Genomic DNA, 14,490 nt, shown 5'->3' with positions numbered 1-14,490 from the left:
AGAGTAGTTTTAGGGTGGCATAGGATCTAGAACCAGGATATAGTCAAGTATAGTTTTTAGTATAGATGACATGGTTAATGAACAAAATTGATGGACTGGGTGATCAGCGTATTGTTGGTTTTATAAATTGCAGAATGGTAATAATGATGCTTAGTTCACCTATGTATAGGAAAAGTTTTTAACTGGACAAAAGGGGAAATGTTGTGGTTTGCCTTGCCAAGATGTGGTGTGGATAACATGGTTGGTGAACAGAGTTGGTAGACTGGGTGATCAGCATATTGTTGGTTTTATAAATTGCAGAATGGTAATAATGATGCTTAGTTCACCTATGTATAGGAAAAAGGTTTTTAACTGGACAAAAAGGGGGAAATGTTGTGGTTTGCCTTGGGGTTTTCTCTGAATTTGTTAAATAAAGGCAAGAGCGTGAGATTTGGGCAGAGGTAGGAGTTGGGAGTGAGAGGGGGATTAGATTCAGAGGTTAGGTTGACAGTTGACAGTTGGAGACAGTTGAGCGAGTGGAACCTGAGCAGGGGGGGGTGAGGATTGACAGTTGAGGGAGGAGGGGTGGAAGAAGGAAGCCAGGAGGAGGAAGAAGGAGGAGTTGGAGAGAGGATGGGGAACTGAGAGGAGTTAGAGGTACCAGGGGGGAGAAGAAGCTGGAGACTTGGTAAATAAAAGGTGAAAGGGATGAGTAATTTGGGAACTGGGATTAGGACAGTGTAATGTGGATCTGCCAAATCTAGACGCTGGATTGCTTTAATGCTAAATGAGTGTTTTTTTTTTTTAAGAAAGAGTCTCAATTTAAGTAAGTGTGGCTGGGCTGAGTTTATGCCAAGATATCCAGCAGATATCTGGGGCACTGAGGTGTGGAACCCTAGCAGGGAAAAACACCCTGAGGGAAAACATTCCACCCCCGGTTTTCGTTTTTACTTTTACTTTATTTTTATTTATTTACAACAACACTTGACAATTAATAGATATTTGAAGTTTTTTCAGGAGCAATTTGTAATCCCCAGCAAGTCAAAATTCTTTTTACTTCATCAAACAATTTTCCTAAGGTATTTGTATCTTAATCAGCCACAAAAATATGATCCCTATGATGGCAAGTTATGAATTGGGGAAACTGCTTAAGAATTATATTTAATGGCAGTTAGGCAAAATATTGACATAAGGTAGGACTGTTTAACATTCCTTGTTGCAAGACCCTTCCATGTTACCTTTTAAACAGGCTTGCAGTTATTATAAATAGGCATCAAGCAAGCAAACCTATCCCTGTCATGCTCACACAAAGGGACTGTGAAAAAGCAGTCTCTTAAATCAATCACTATAATAGGCCAGGCTATTAGGTAACAAGGAAGGCAATTGGCTTCCATGCTGTAAAGAGACCATTGGCTGAATGTTTGTATTGATTGCTCCAAGATCTGTTAACATCCTCTATTTTCCAACTTTCTTTTTAATTGGAGAATTCCAAGGGCGTGTGGACCCTTCTATGTGTTCAGCTTCCAGCTGCTCTTGGACTAACTTTTCTAGTGTCAGTAACTTTCTGTGCACCATAGGCCATTGTTCTTCCAAATAGGCTTGTCAGTTTGCCACTTTAGTGTTAGCAGCTGATGCTCTATCAGTAGTGGCTTCTCAATGTAAACCTGAAGAGTCTGCTGTACTCTGCTTATAGATAGCCTTGTCAGTCTGTAACTGTCTTCAATATCATTTAAAAATTAAATTTCCATATTAGGAACCTCTCCTCTTTTTACAGCCTGTTTCTTTCTTTTTAAAGATTTATTTTTTTTTTAATTTTATGTATATGAGTACACCGTAGCGCATCTTCAGACTGTAGCTGTCTTCAGACACCCCGGAAGAGGGCATCAGATCTCATTACAGATGACTGTGAGCTACCATGTGGTTGCTGGGAATTGAAGTCAGCATCTGGAAGAGCAGTCAGTGCTCTTGACTGCTCAACCTGTTTCTAAAGATGGAGGAATGACAATCTGTGCCTCCCACTGTTGCAATAGATTTCTTCTTCATAGATTTATGGCTATATTAACCACATATGGCCTTCATTTTCCTAATTGACCTTCTTTCTGGTCCTATGCATTTAATCTATTTTAGGTTTTGTTTTACCTGAGGCAATGTCCCAATTCCTAGGAACTGTATTGATACCCTGTGAAGTGGCAAAGTTTGACTCCAGGAGTCTTGTGAAGTTATTGTTACTTCTCATTTATTCACTAAGCCTCCAACCTCAATTTCATGTAGCTGTAATTGTAACTTTGGTCTCTTATCATTTGTAGTAGTTTGTCAAATTATCTGGGTTTTTTGTTTGTTGTTTGTTTGTTTGTTTGTTTTTGTATCTTTAGAATCTCTTAGCATAGGAGCTGCTCTATCTCTATTAAATGGTTATTTACATTTTGAGCAGCTCTGTTCGTCCTATCCAGCTCTGATTTTTTTCTAGCTCTTTTTCAGAACAGTCTTTTCTTGGCAGACAGGAAACAGATGAATGGCCCATGGTTGTTTTTGTTGGGCCTCGAGCAAGTCACCTTGGTCTGTTTTCCAATGTTACAGAATTGCCTCAAATATCTTTGGATGACCTACACTCATGAGCCACGTAATAAGGCTCTTCCACGTCTTCTACATTTTACAGGAAGCTTTCTTCCTGAATTATTATTATAGAATTTATCCTTGTGATCTTTTTGTCTACAGTCCTTTAGGGATGCCCTGATTTTTTTACAGCCACAGAAATTGGCATTTTGTGTTTTTATATCTTCTGCAATTATTTGTCCAACCATAACTGAATTGTGAGCATTAGACTCTGTATTCACAGTAGTTTCATAAAGAGGTGCTGATCTGGCCTTTAAAGGGTCTAATGGCCTTTTTGCATTCAGGATTAGCATTTTCAAGAGCTAGAGATTCAATTAAACTTTCTCTAGCAGTGGGATCTGCTATTGCTCTATTTAGAGCTGAAGTCAACTTTGTAAAAAGTCAGTGAAAGATTCATTTGAACCCTGGGTTTTCTTTGTAAATGATTCAGATCATTCCTGTTGTTCAACCTTATCTCAAGCATTTAAAGCTATTACACGACATTGTTCTAGGACCTATGGCATCACGAAGGGTAATCTGTATTCTCAATTCGGAATTCCGACCTTCACCTAGTAATTGATCCTTGACAATATCAATGCCTCTAGTCCTATCTCGTTGCTCCATAACTGAAGTCTCGCCTTTCCACCATGTTAGCCATTGTAGTTGAGGGCCAGGCTCTAAGATGGCTGTCATCAAACCTCTCCAATCTTTTGGAATTGTATGGTTTTGTGGCCCAGTTATTAGATATCTATTTTAGATACAGAAAATGTAAGCCATGGGTCATTATTCTTCCTTAAATCCCTTAAATTCCTAGGCCTCTCTAGGCTGCCACCTGAATTCTTGATAACTTTGTGAATTTCTCTCATCACCATCTAATTCCCTTAACATAGCTGATTTTAGGTTTTGTAACAGATATAGACTGTCTTTTTGCAGTCTTGTCACAAGGTAGTGGTGGAGGCTTTGGAAATTTCTTCATGATTCAAAGGATTGTCTAAATTTTGTTCTATTGTTTGTAACATAGCAAAGACTTTTCAGTCCTTTCCTTATCAAAGTTTGCTTTCTTCAGATCGCTTTTAAAAAAGAATACATAAACTTGCAATCATTATTGAAAAAAATAATTATTTGTATGCTGATAAGTAAATAAAATTAAACTGGATCCAAATACCCTTTGTCCATTTTTAACACAGAAAACATTTTCTTTTTCATTTTATTTTACTCTCTCTTTTAAGGACTCCCCAAGTCTCCTTGAAAGTCTGGTGGCTTTGTTCAGCTGTTTTCTCATGTTTGTCGCTGGCAACTGTCAAGTCTCTGCACTTCAGCTAGCCCTTTGTGCTGCTGGCTCTGCTTCCTTCAGGTTGGTCCCTTTCTCCAACCAACTCTGGGTGGCTGCAGGCTTTCACCTACCAGCCCATGGGCTCTGCAACACTGGGCTGGGCCTGACTCTGACTTCTGCCCACTCTAAGAAGGTGGCTATGGCTGCATCATGTCTGCTAATGCCTGTTCTGGCTCCAGTCCTCAGCTCACAGAATAATATGACACCTAAGCCTCTTTGCTCCTTGGGAGCTTTTAGGCAGCTACTCCTCTTGGCCATGTAGTGCAGGCTGCCTCAGCTCTGGAAACCCTGTGGGCCTCAGCTCTTGAGGGCAGAGGGACCCAGATCAGCATTGCTCAGTCCCTCTGGTTTGCCTGGGAAGTGAACTAAGGCTCTGGTTTGCTCTCTCTTTGAGGACCACTTTCTGCCTGGCAGGAAACTGCTCTGGGAAGTGTTTGTTCCCCACCTTTCCACTCTGGGCTCTTCCTAGGCTCTAGGCTTAGATTTTTATGATGGTTACCATTTGTAACCATCTGGGCTTTTCTATGCCCAAGCCTTAAGCTAGGCTTGCTTTCAAAATAGCTCTTAACTTATTTTAACCCATTTATATTAATCTATGTTCTGCCACATAGCTGGTTACTTCTCCTCAGTTGCATATGTCTGACTTCCTCTGAGTCAGGGTGGGGAGATTCCTCACACCTGAGTCTTCTCCAGAGTTCCTCTCTCCTGGAACTCCCACCTTCCACGTCCTGCCTTTGATATAGGCCATCAGCTTTATATTTTATCCAATCATAGGATGTCTTCATACAATGCATATAAACATTATCCTGACATCTTTTATTTTGTGATGACTGTTTTGTCTGTGTCAGAGGCCAGATGAGAGCATTTGAATCCCTTGGAACTGGGGTTACAGAGAGTTCTCAGCCACCAGGTAGATTCTGGGAATTGAATCCTGGCCCTGTACAAGAGCAGCAACTGTTCTTACCTGCTGGACCAGCTCTCCAGCCCATTGTTAGCAATTAAACAAGATAATGGCAATAAAACTGGGGATGTGACTCAGTGGAGTGCTTGCCAAGTATACAGGAATACGCAAACCTCAGGTTTGGTCTCCATAACTGCATAAAGATAGGTAAGATGCCCACACCTGTCATACCAGCCTCAGGCGATAAAGGAGGGGAAGAGTTCAAGGTAAGTCTCAGTTTCAAGACAGTTTGAGGCTAGCCTGGGCTATGTAAGACCCTGTTTCAACTTTTTTATTTTTACAAAAATATATCAATGATGGACGTTATTTATATTGTATTAGGTAGTATAAGCAACCTCAAGACAATTTAAAGTATGGGAGGATATATATCAATTATATGCAAATACTCCACTATTTTACACAAGGGATTGCGTATCCTAGGTTTTGGACCCTGTGGAGTTCTGTGACCAGCCAACTGCAGGTACTTTGGGGTGACTGGACTCTTGGGAGTTATTGGTATACAAATGTATTAAAGTTATGATACTTGGTGAGATTGTCAGAAGAAGTACATAGAGAACTTTTAAGCCAATGGCAGGAACTCTGGCATTCAGAAGTTGTGGTGATAAGAAGGTCATTGTCATGAAACCTGATAGGGAGGTTCAAGAGAGGCAAGAAGGAAAGGAAAGCAGTGTTGTGCGTGTCCCAGGAGTCAAGGAGAAAGTGGTAAGTATTTATGGAAAGGATAATCAATGTTGGGAAATGATGGAAAGAAAAGGGCTTTCAAGCTCAAGGTCTTCAGGGTGAAGGGGTCAAAGCCAGACGGTGCAAGACCCTGTCAAAAGAGGGTGGGGATTTGAGCAGTGGTACTGGACTTGCCCAGTATATGTGAGCCTGTAAATCCAATCCTACTACTGTGACAAAATTAGTGAGATAAAAAGAATAAGCTACGCTGTGTGGTGACAGTAAACACATGTCATCCCAGCACTCAAGAGGGAGAGGCAGGCAGATCTCTAAGAGTTTGAGACCAGCCTGGTCTGTCTATAGATCCAAAAATGTTGCTCAGAGAAACACTGTCATGGAAAAAAAAATCAAGCGAGAATCTACTTAACTTAGTAAATACAAGTCATGCTGAGTCTAGCAAGAGAAACTGTGGTAGAGATGTGGTGGGGTGAAAACCACAGTAGAGGCTACCAGCGAAAGAGGAAGAAGTGAGAGTCAGGAAATGGAGACTAGAAACTGAAGATGAGCTGAGATGGTTTTCTCAGAGATGTAGGTACCAGTGCGTGCACATGGTGATAGCACACCAGTTTAGACAGGAGCAGCATACTTTGAGGGGGAGATCTAGAGTAACATCTGCACACTGTTTTCTTCACGTGTGCCCACAAAATGGCAGTGCTGCTGGCGTATTTTTGTTTGCTTTTGAGGCAGGGCTTCATGTATCCAAGGCTGGTCTTGAACATATGACCCTCCTGCCTCTATCACCCAAGTACTGGTATTACAGACATGTGCCACTGCGTCTAGCCCAAAATGATAAACTAGCTGCGTGTGGTGACTCACACCTGTAATTCTATCCCTTGAGAGGTGAAAACCAAAGGATGACTTCACGGTCAGGGGTCAATCTTGGCTGCATAGTGATTCTAGGTCAGTGTCAGGTTAGGATTTCTATTGCTGCGATGAAACACCATAACCAAAAACAACCTGGGTGTGAACATGTTTATTTCAGTTATACTTCCATATTAAATCATCATTGGAGGCAGGGCGGGGTGGGGCGGGTCAGGCCAGGGTAGGGCAGGAACTCAAGGCAGGGTAGGAACCTGGAGACAAAAGCTGATGCAGAGGCCATGGAGGAACGCTGTTTAGTGGCTTGTTCCTCGCTGTTTGCTCAACCTGCTTTCTTGTAGAACCCAGGACCATGTGCCTAGGGTTGGCCCCACCCACAATGGGCTGGGCCCTCCCCCAGTCACTAGTTAAGAAAATGTTCTACAGACTGGTTTATAGCCTGATCTTATGGAGGCATTTTCTGAGCTGAGGTGCCCTCCTCTCAGATGACTCTGGCTTGTGTGAGTCTGGCCAGCATAGCCAGACTGAACTGCAGGATGAGTCCATATCTCGAAAAATAGTTGTAAAGGCCAGTGAAATGGCTCAGTGGAAAGACACTGCAAGCCCGACGACCTGACTCCTATTGTGGAGAATCATTGCCATCTCCCCTTCCCCAACACAGGTTATGGCACATGTGTTCCCACCAAACAAACCATAGATAAACAAATTAAGAATTATTTTTAAAAGTGCCTTCTTGGGGTTGGGGATTTAGCTCAGTGGTACAGCGCTTGCCTAGGAAGCACAAGGCCCTGGGTTCGGTCCCCAGCTCCGAAAAAAAGAACCAAAAAAAAAAAAAAAAAAGTGCCTTCTTGCTTGTTTTTAGCTGATCACTAGTTTGTTGTTGTTGTTGTTATTGTTGGTGGTGGTGGTGGTGGTTGGTTGAAGACAAGGTCTCTCATGAATCTGCAACCCTAGCTGGTCTGTAACCTACTATGTAGACCAGACTGGCTCCTGATTTTGCCTCCCAAGAGCTAGAACTAAGGGTGTGTGTGACCAATCCTGTCTCTTGTCTTTGGGCTTTTGTGATGGTTTGTTTGGTTTGGTCTTAGCTCATGCCTTTAGATAATTATAAGGGACATAGTTTCAGTGTGCTATATATTGTATATGATTTTATGTATTCATATATTTTTCTTGGTGTTCTGTTTGTATAATTTCTGTTATTATATCCTCATGGGTAGGGATTGAAATCCAGAATTTTGAGTGTACGAGAAAAGTGTTCTACCTTTAAACTGTGTCCTCAGACCCTATTGATATGTCTACACACACACAGACAGATACACACACACACACACACACACACACACACACACACACACACACACACACAACTGCAGTTTTTAAACTGTTGATTCATCCACTGATTTTTTATTTTTTTCTTCTCTCGGACATCTTAGTTTTCACGACCACTAGTTCGAGGTGGATGTTTTTACACATCCCTGTAATGGTGAATTAGTTAAACTGCTTTGGCTCCCCACGGGTTGCATGGCAGTACCCTACCCAAGAGCTCTCTAGATTTGAGAATGAAAGGCACACATATGTCAGCTAATTCTGATATGCTCAGTGGCTGGGCATTTCTACCCTGCCCCACCCCACCCCTGGCATGGCTGGCATACATTCTCCCCTCCAACTTTCCTGGGTTAACTTGCCAAGTCAGCATTTCATCTGTGCTGCCCCAGACCCAGTCTGGGGAGTAGCTACTAGGGCCATCTTCCCAAATTCTTACACAGTTGCTGGCTTTCTCTCCTGACACTCTTCTCTCTTTTTCCTTTTCTTTTTTTCTTTTTTTTCTTTTTCTTTTTTTCGGAGCTGGGGACTGAACCCAGGGCCCTGCACTTGCTAGGCAAGTGCTCTACCACTGAGCTAAATCCCCAACCCCGCCACTCTTCTCTTACATTGGATCCTTCTCATGATGACTCTCTGTCCTTCCTCCCTCTCCCAGCCACTCACCTGCTCAATCTAAAAGTCCTGAGCTGACTTTCTGACCAGCCATTGGCTGTATGACAATTCTTTATTATCCATCGAAGCCATCAGGGGGCAGGGACCCCAGGACTGGAAGCGCAGCTTTTTGGGAGCCGAAATAAGACTAAGCATTAGAACGGATCCCCAACACATTCCAAAGCTCCACTTACAGCATACGGAGGAGAGCTGTGACAACCATTTGTCTTTGTCTAATTATCACGTACACATCAATTGGGCTTCATTTCAACTGATTTTCCCCTCATAATAGGTCATTCTTGTCTTGCTGATAATCGTTTTGCTAGAGATTCCTGACATTGTGAATGTTGCGGTTTGTTGGGCTGGCTATTTTTGGATTTATATAAATATTCTTGTGCTTTTCTGGGATGCGTTTAGTTGATTAATGAGAGTTTACGCTTTCCTAATCTGTTTTAAGATTTGATAGTATAGGAGCTGAGGGTGCAGCTCGGTGATAGATTATTTACTTAAAATTTGTGAAGTTGAGGGTTGGAAACACAGTTCAGCTGTTGATAAAGCATTTGAGTCTTCTAGAGGACCCAGGCTCCTACCAGCCAGATGGGGAGGCTTACAACTGCCTGTAACTCCAGCTCTAAGAGACCTGACATGCTCTTCTGGACCAGGGGCACTCACACAGATATGTACATATCTATACAAACACAGACACACACAGACATAGGCACAGGCACGCACACACACACACACACACAATTTAAATATAATAACAAAACAAAAAATAATGTGTAAAATCTTGTATCCAGCTCCAAACACAAAACAGGAAGAAAGGGCCAAGTCAGGTGGGAAGGCAGGAGCAAGTGGATCTCTCATGAGTTTGAGGCTAGCCTGTTCTACATAGCAAGTTCCAGGCCAGCTAGGGCTACATAGCGAGACTCTCATGAGATATATAGATGGTAGATAGATACATAGATAGATAGATAGATACATACATACATATATACATATACATATATACAAATACATAGATAAATAGATACATAGATACATAGATGTAAGTGGGTAGGTGGAACTGAGCAGTGTTTAAGCTGGGTCTGAGGTCCCTTCTCCACAGCTGAGGGAGTGTTCCATCTGGCTGGTGGAAACAGGTATGCATCAGGTCTTATGTGAGTAGTAGCATCTTCATTATTTTTGGTGAATCTTTCCTTGGATTCAAGTAGTTTCTTTACTCATAGATAAGGGTCTGGGGCTGGCTGGGTGGGTGGACACTCCAAAAGATGAGGAATGACATTTTTTTAGAGGCCCCAAAATTCTCTCTTTGAGTGTTCTCCAGGACTACGTCCTGAGTACTACGTTCCCCAAACTCTGAACCCCCAAGGCTCTGCAGTCCTTGCCCAGGCTCCTGTGGTACACACTGCAAACGCTCCACAGTAAGCCGCTGCACTCCTGGGCCTGGCCTTATTAGTTTCTTGTCTGTCAGTGGTCACTGGTCTTTGCTGTCTGATGTCCAGGGTTGTGAAAGCCACCATTTCCTGGCTTTTGATATTTGGTTGGTTGTTTCAGACATGGTGGTAAATTTGGTTCCTGATTGTAGTTGTAAAAATATAAAAAATTAAAAAAAAAGTATAGCTGTCTTTTATCCCCACTAGGTCCGGCACCGCAGTGCCCCAAGATATCTGCTGGATATCTTAATTCTCAGTCAGCAAAGCGTCTCACCAGCTTTGCTCCATTCCATATCACACTGCCGAAGGCCTCTCTCTGAGCCGTCAGCAATCTCTCTGCCTACCTAGTTCCCAAGGCAGGTTTCCATGCCAGAAACACACATCCCAAACTCGGTGGTGGCCCAGACCAGCCGCCGCACACTTTCTTACACTTAAATCACTCTATGAAACAACACACAACACAATAACCTCTGATCCAATTGGTAAGATATAATTGCCCACCTAAACATACAAAGCCCAGTACCATCCATCCCTTAAGAACATTAATAACAACCTGGAAATACACAGAGCGGAATCTTAATCTTCCATGGCTTCTCTCCCTCTCCCTCCTGTCTCTTCCTCCCTTTCCGTTCCAGTCTCCTCCTCTTCCTTCAGACTTCTCTCCCGCCCATCCTTCCTTCTCCTCCAATGACAGGCCTCCTTCTATCCTGTACCTTCCCCTCACCTGTATTTTACAAATTCAATGGGGAGAAGGTTCTGGTGAAGGCACCTGAGTCCTGAGTATGTGACTAGGCAGCTGTCCTTAGGAGCACCAAAATACAGATAACTCCAGGGCAAACCACAACACCTCATCTCATCTATTTTTGCTGAAAGGAAATTTTTCTCAACTTTTATTTGTTTGTGTTTATTGTTGAGACTGGGTTTCAGTATGTAATTCTGGCTGGTCTAAACCTCTCTGTTTACACTAGGCTGACCTTGACTGCATGGGGAGCCTCCTGCCAATCTGCCTTCCTCTGTTTCCCTAGTTCTGAGATTTAAGGGTACAAAAACAACACACCTGGCTCTGTTTTATTCTAATTTTTAAAAATATTTTTTATGTGTATGAGTCTTTGCTGGCATGTATGTATGTGCCCTGGTACCCACAGAGGTCAGAAGAAAGCCTTAGATCCCCTGTAACCATAGTTGCAGATGGCTGCGAGATGCCATGCTGGAAACTCAGGTGCTCTGGAAGAGGAAAAAGTGCCTGTAAGCACTGAGCCATCTCTCTAAACTCATTGATTTGTTTCCTTACAGCACTGAGGATCAAACTCAGGGCCTTACATGTGCTAGATGTATCAGAATTTTAAATATGTTCTTGCTTAAACCGTGGAGCAGATTGAGATTATTCTATCTGGGGGATAAATGATCACCATATGTCTTCTTTACGAGCTGAAGATAGAACCCGAGGCCTTGCAAACACAGATGCGCTGTCGCTAACTCACAGCTCGTTGTTTTGAGACCGTCTCTCGCTCAGTAGCTTAGCCTGGTATCGAACTTGTCCTGTCTTGGATCACAGGCATTATTACCATGCCTGACCCAATTTTCCTTTTCTAATCTATTAGCCAAATTGAAGTAACTTTCTATGAGAAAGATTTTATTTTCCTATTCAGATAAATGTGGCTAGTATATACCCGCCATTAGCCTTTCTTGTTTTTATTATTTTGATTATGTGAGTACATGTGTGACTAGGTCAGTATTTGGTAATGCAGGCACCTGAGGAGGCACTGATTCCCCTCAGGCTGGAGTTACAGGTTATTGTCAGCGTTCAATTTCTTCACATCTGACACTCTTAACCGATAAAGCCATCTCTCCAGCCTTCCAACCTGACTTTTAAAATTGAATTATCTTGGGGTTGGGGATTTAGCCCAGTGGTAGAGCCCTTGCCTAGCAAGCGCAAGGCCCTGGGTTCGGTCCCCAGCTCCGAAAAAAAAAAAAAAAAAGAAAAGAAAAGAAAATTGAATTATCTTGAAAGTATGCCGAGGAATTGAATCCAGGGCTACCCACATACTAGACAAGCACTTTTCCACCAGAAGCCATCATCAAGTTGAATGCTTTTGACACAGGTCTCACTATATATATGCCAAGCTAGTCCAGCACTGAGGCAATGCTCCTGCCTCTGTTTCCTAGTGTTGGGACCACAGATGCTCTCTACCATCCCCAGCAAAACTGAATTGTCTTTTTCCACAAAGGGGGGCATTATGGGTGTGCAAACACACTTGCTTCATGGTGTTCATGTAAAGGTCAGAGGACGGTTTTGTGAGTCTGTTCTCTTTCTATCTGTACATAGGCTCTAGGAATGGAACTCTGGTTGTCAGTCTTTTGCTGAGCTATCTTACCCATCCAAAGCTGAAGGGGTTTTGTTGTTGTTGTTGTTTTCTTAGATTAAAAAACAAATCTCTCTAGCCTCACTTACATGTGTTCATAGGTGGGTATGTTCATGTGAGTATAGGCACCAGTGGTGATTTGAAAGAAAATGGATCCCATAGGCCCTCAGGAAATAGCATTGTTGGAGGTGTAGTCTTGTTGGAGGGTGTGTGGCCTTTTGGAGTGGGTGTGGCCTTGTTGGAGGAAGTTTGTCCCAGGGGGTGGGCTTTGAGGTTTCAGAAGTTTAAGCCAGGCGAGGTGGCTCACTTGCCCTTCCTGCTGCCTGCCAATGCAGATGCAGAACTTGACTTACAGACAATTGTAATTGCTGCCATGGTGATAATGAACTAAACCTCTGAACTGTAAGGCAGCCCCAGTTAGACATTTTCCTTCATAAGAGTTGCTGCGGTCACTAAGTGATGTGTGTGTGTGTGTGTGTGTGTGTGTGTGTGTGTGTGTGTGTGTGTGTGTGTGTGTTCATGTGCCTGGGTATTTTGCCTGCACCTATGTCTGTGCACTGATTTTGTGCCTAGTACTTGGAGGTCAGAAAAGGGTGTCATATCTCTTGGAACTGGAATTACAGATGGCAGTGAGCCTCAATATGGGTGCTGGGTCCTCTGGATGACCAGTAAATGTTCTTCTGAGCCATCTCTCCAGTTCAAGCAGTGCGTGCTGTTAACTACATCTCTCTAGCCTCCCTGAAACTGTATTTTTATTTTATGTGTATGTGTATTTGGAGGTAGGCACCATGTGTGAACAGGAGCCCTTAGCAGTCACAAGAGGTGTCAGATCCCCTGGAACCCGACTTACAGACAACTGCGAGCTGCCATGTTGGTGCTGGGAACTGAACTCATAACCATTTGTACCATCTCTTCAGCCCCTGTCGTCTTAAACAGAACTGCCCTAATGGCCCCAGAGCTGCCACTTTGGGAGTTCTTACAGACGTTCTTCTACACTTTGTTCCTTAATAACCTTGCTCCCAGAGCTCATTCACAGGCAGCCTTTCTGTTGCTGTGGTACAAAGTGGCTGTCCAGAGTGAGAGGGACAAGGGGAAGTTCTATAAGATAGGAGGGTGAGCAAGCCATGAGGAGCAAGTCAGTAAGCAGCACCCATCCATGGCCTCTGCAGCAGCTCCTACATCCAGGTTCCTGCCCTGCTTGAGTTCTTGTCCTCACTGTTTGTGATGATGAAGACTTGTATAGAACTGTGAGTGAGTTAAACCCTTTCCTCCCTAAGTTGCATGCAGTCATGGTGTTTCATCACAGCCATAGTAACCCTGACTAAGACAAGAGACGATGCTAAAAGTTAAATTCCTGAGAACTCGGTGTCCCCGTCTTCCTAGGAAGTTCTCATACCCCTGAAGAAAAGTATCAACTCTTGTGTGAAAGGCTGACATGAAAAGTCCAAGAGGATGTTGGTGGACTGTCATGGCCTTCCTGCATCATCACAGATGGGATGGGGGAAGTCCAGGCCAAGGCGGAGACAGGGAAGTCAGGGATTTGATGGCCTATCTGGTATGGGCAGGGTTTTTTTTATTTAAGATTTATTTTTATTGTTTTTAGTTATGTATATTTGTGTGTCTTTGTGTGGGTCTGCATGTAGGGCAGAGGCACCAGATTCCCCTAAGGCTAGAACTACAGGCTGTTGTGAGCAGCCTGCCGTGCTGGGAACCAACCCTAGGGCCACCGCAGGAGCTGAGCCATTTCTCGACAGATGGTTTTTTCAGACAGGTTTTCTCTAAGTAGGTTTTCCTGGTTGGCCTTGAACTCTTGGTTCTGGAGTCTTGGGTGTGTGATGCATCCCCTAATACAATTCCAGTCCTGGGATTGAGCCACCAAGCCTGTAGGACCCTAGTTTTCCTTGGTAAGAATGAGTTCCTCTGTTCTCTGAGGCAGGGGTGGAAGGAGTGGGTTGAGTGGAAAGCACCAGATGTTGGAAGGAGATGGGGGAAATAATAGTCATCTCAAAGATGGAAACTAGTAGTTAGAATAGAACTTCTGGCTAGGCAAGATGACAAATTCAAACCTGGACTCAAAACCTTCATCAGTTTGCCCCAGTATATGGCTTTGTTTGTTTGCTTTAGCGATGTAGCCCAGGCTGACCATATTAGCCAAAGATGACATTGATAATCTCTGCTTCCACTTCCCCCATGCTAGGCAGGCACTCCTCCAGCTGAATAAATCCTTAGGCTCTATTGTTTTATTTTAGACTGGTCTCATGTAGCCCAGGCTAGCCCTCAACTTGCCATGTAGCTGAGGCCGCTCTTGAAAAT

This window comes from Rattus rattus, chromosome 5 (assembly GCF_011064425.1).
Source record: "Rattus rattus isolate New Zealand chromosome 5, Rrattus_CSIRO_v1, whole genome shotgun sequence".
Taxonomy (NCBI): domain Eukaryota; kingdom Metazoa; phylum Chordata; class Mammalia; order Rodentia; family Muridae; genus Rattus; species Rattus rattus.
This window is presented reverse-complemented; position numbering follows the sequence as displayed.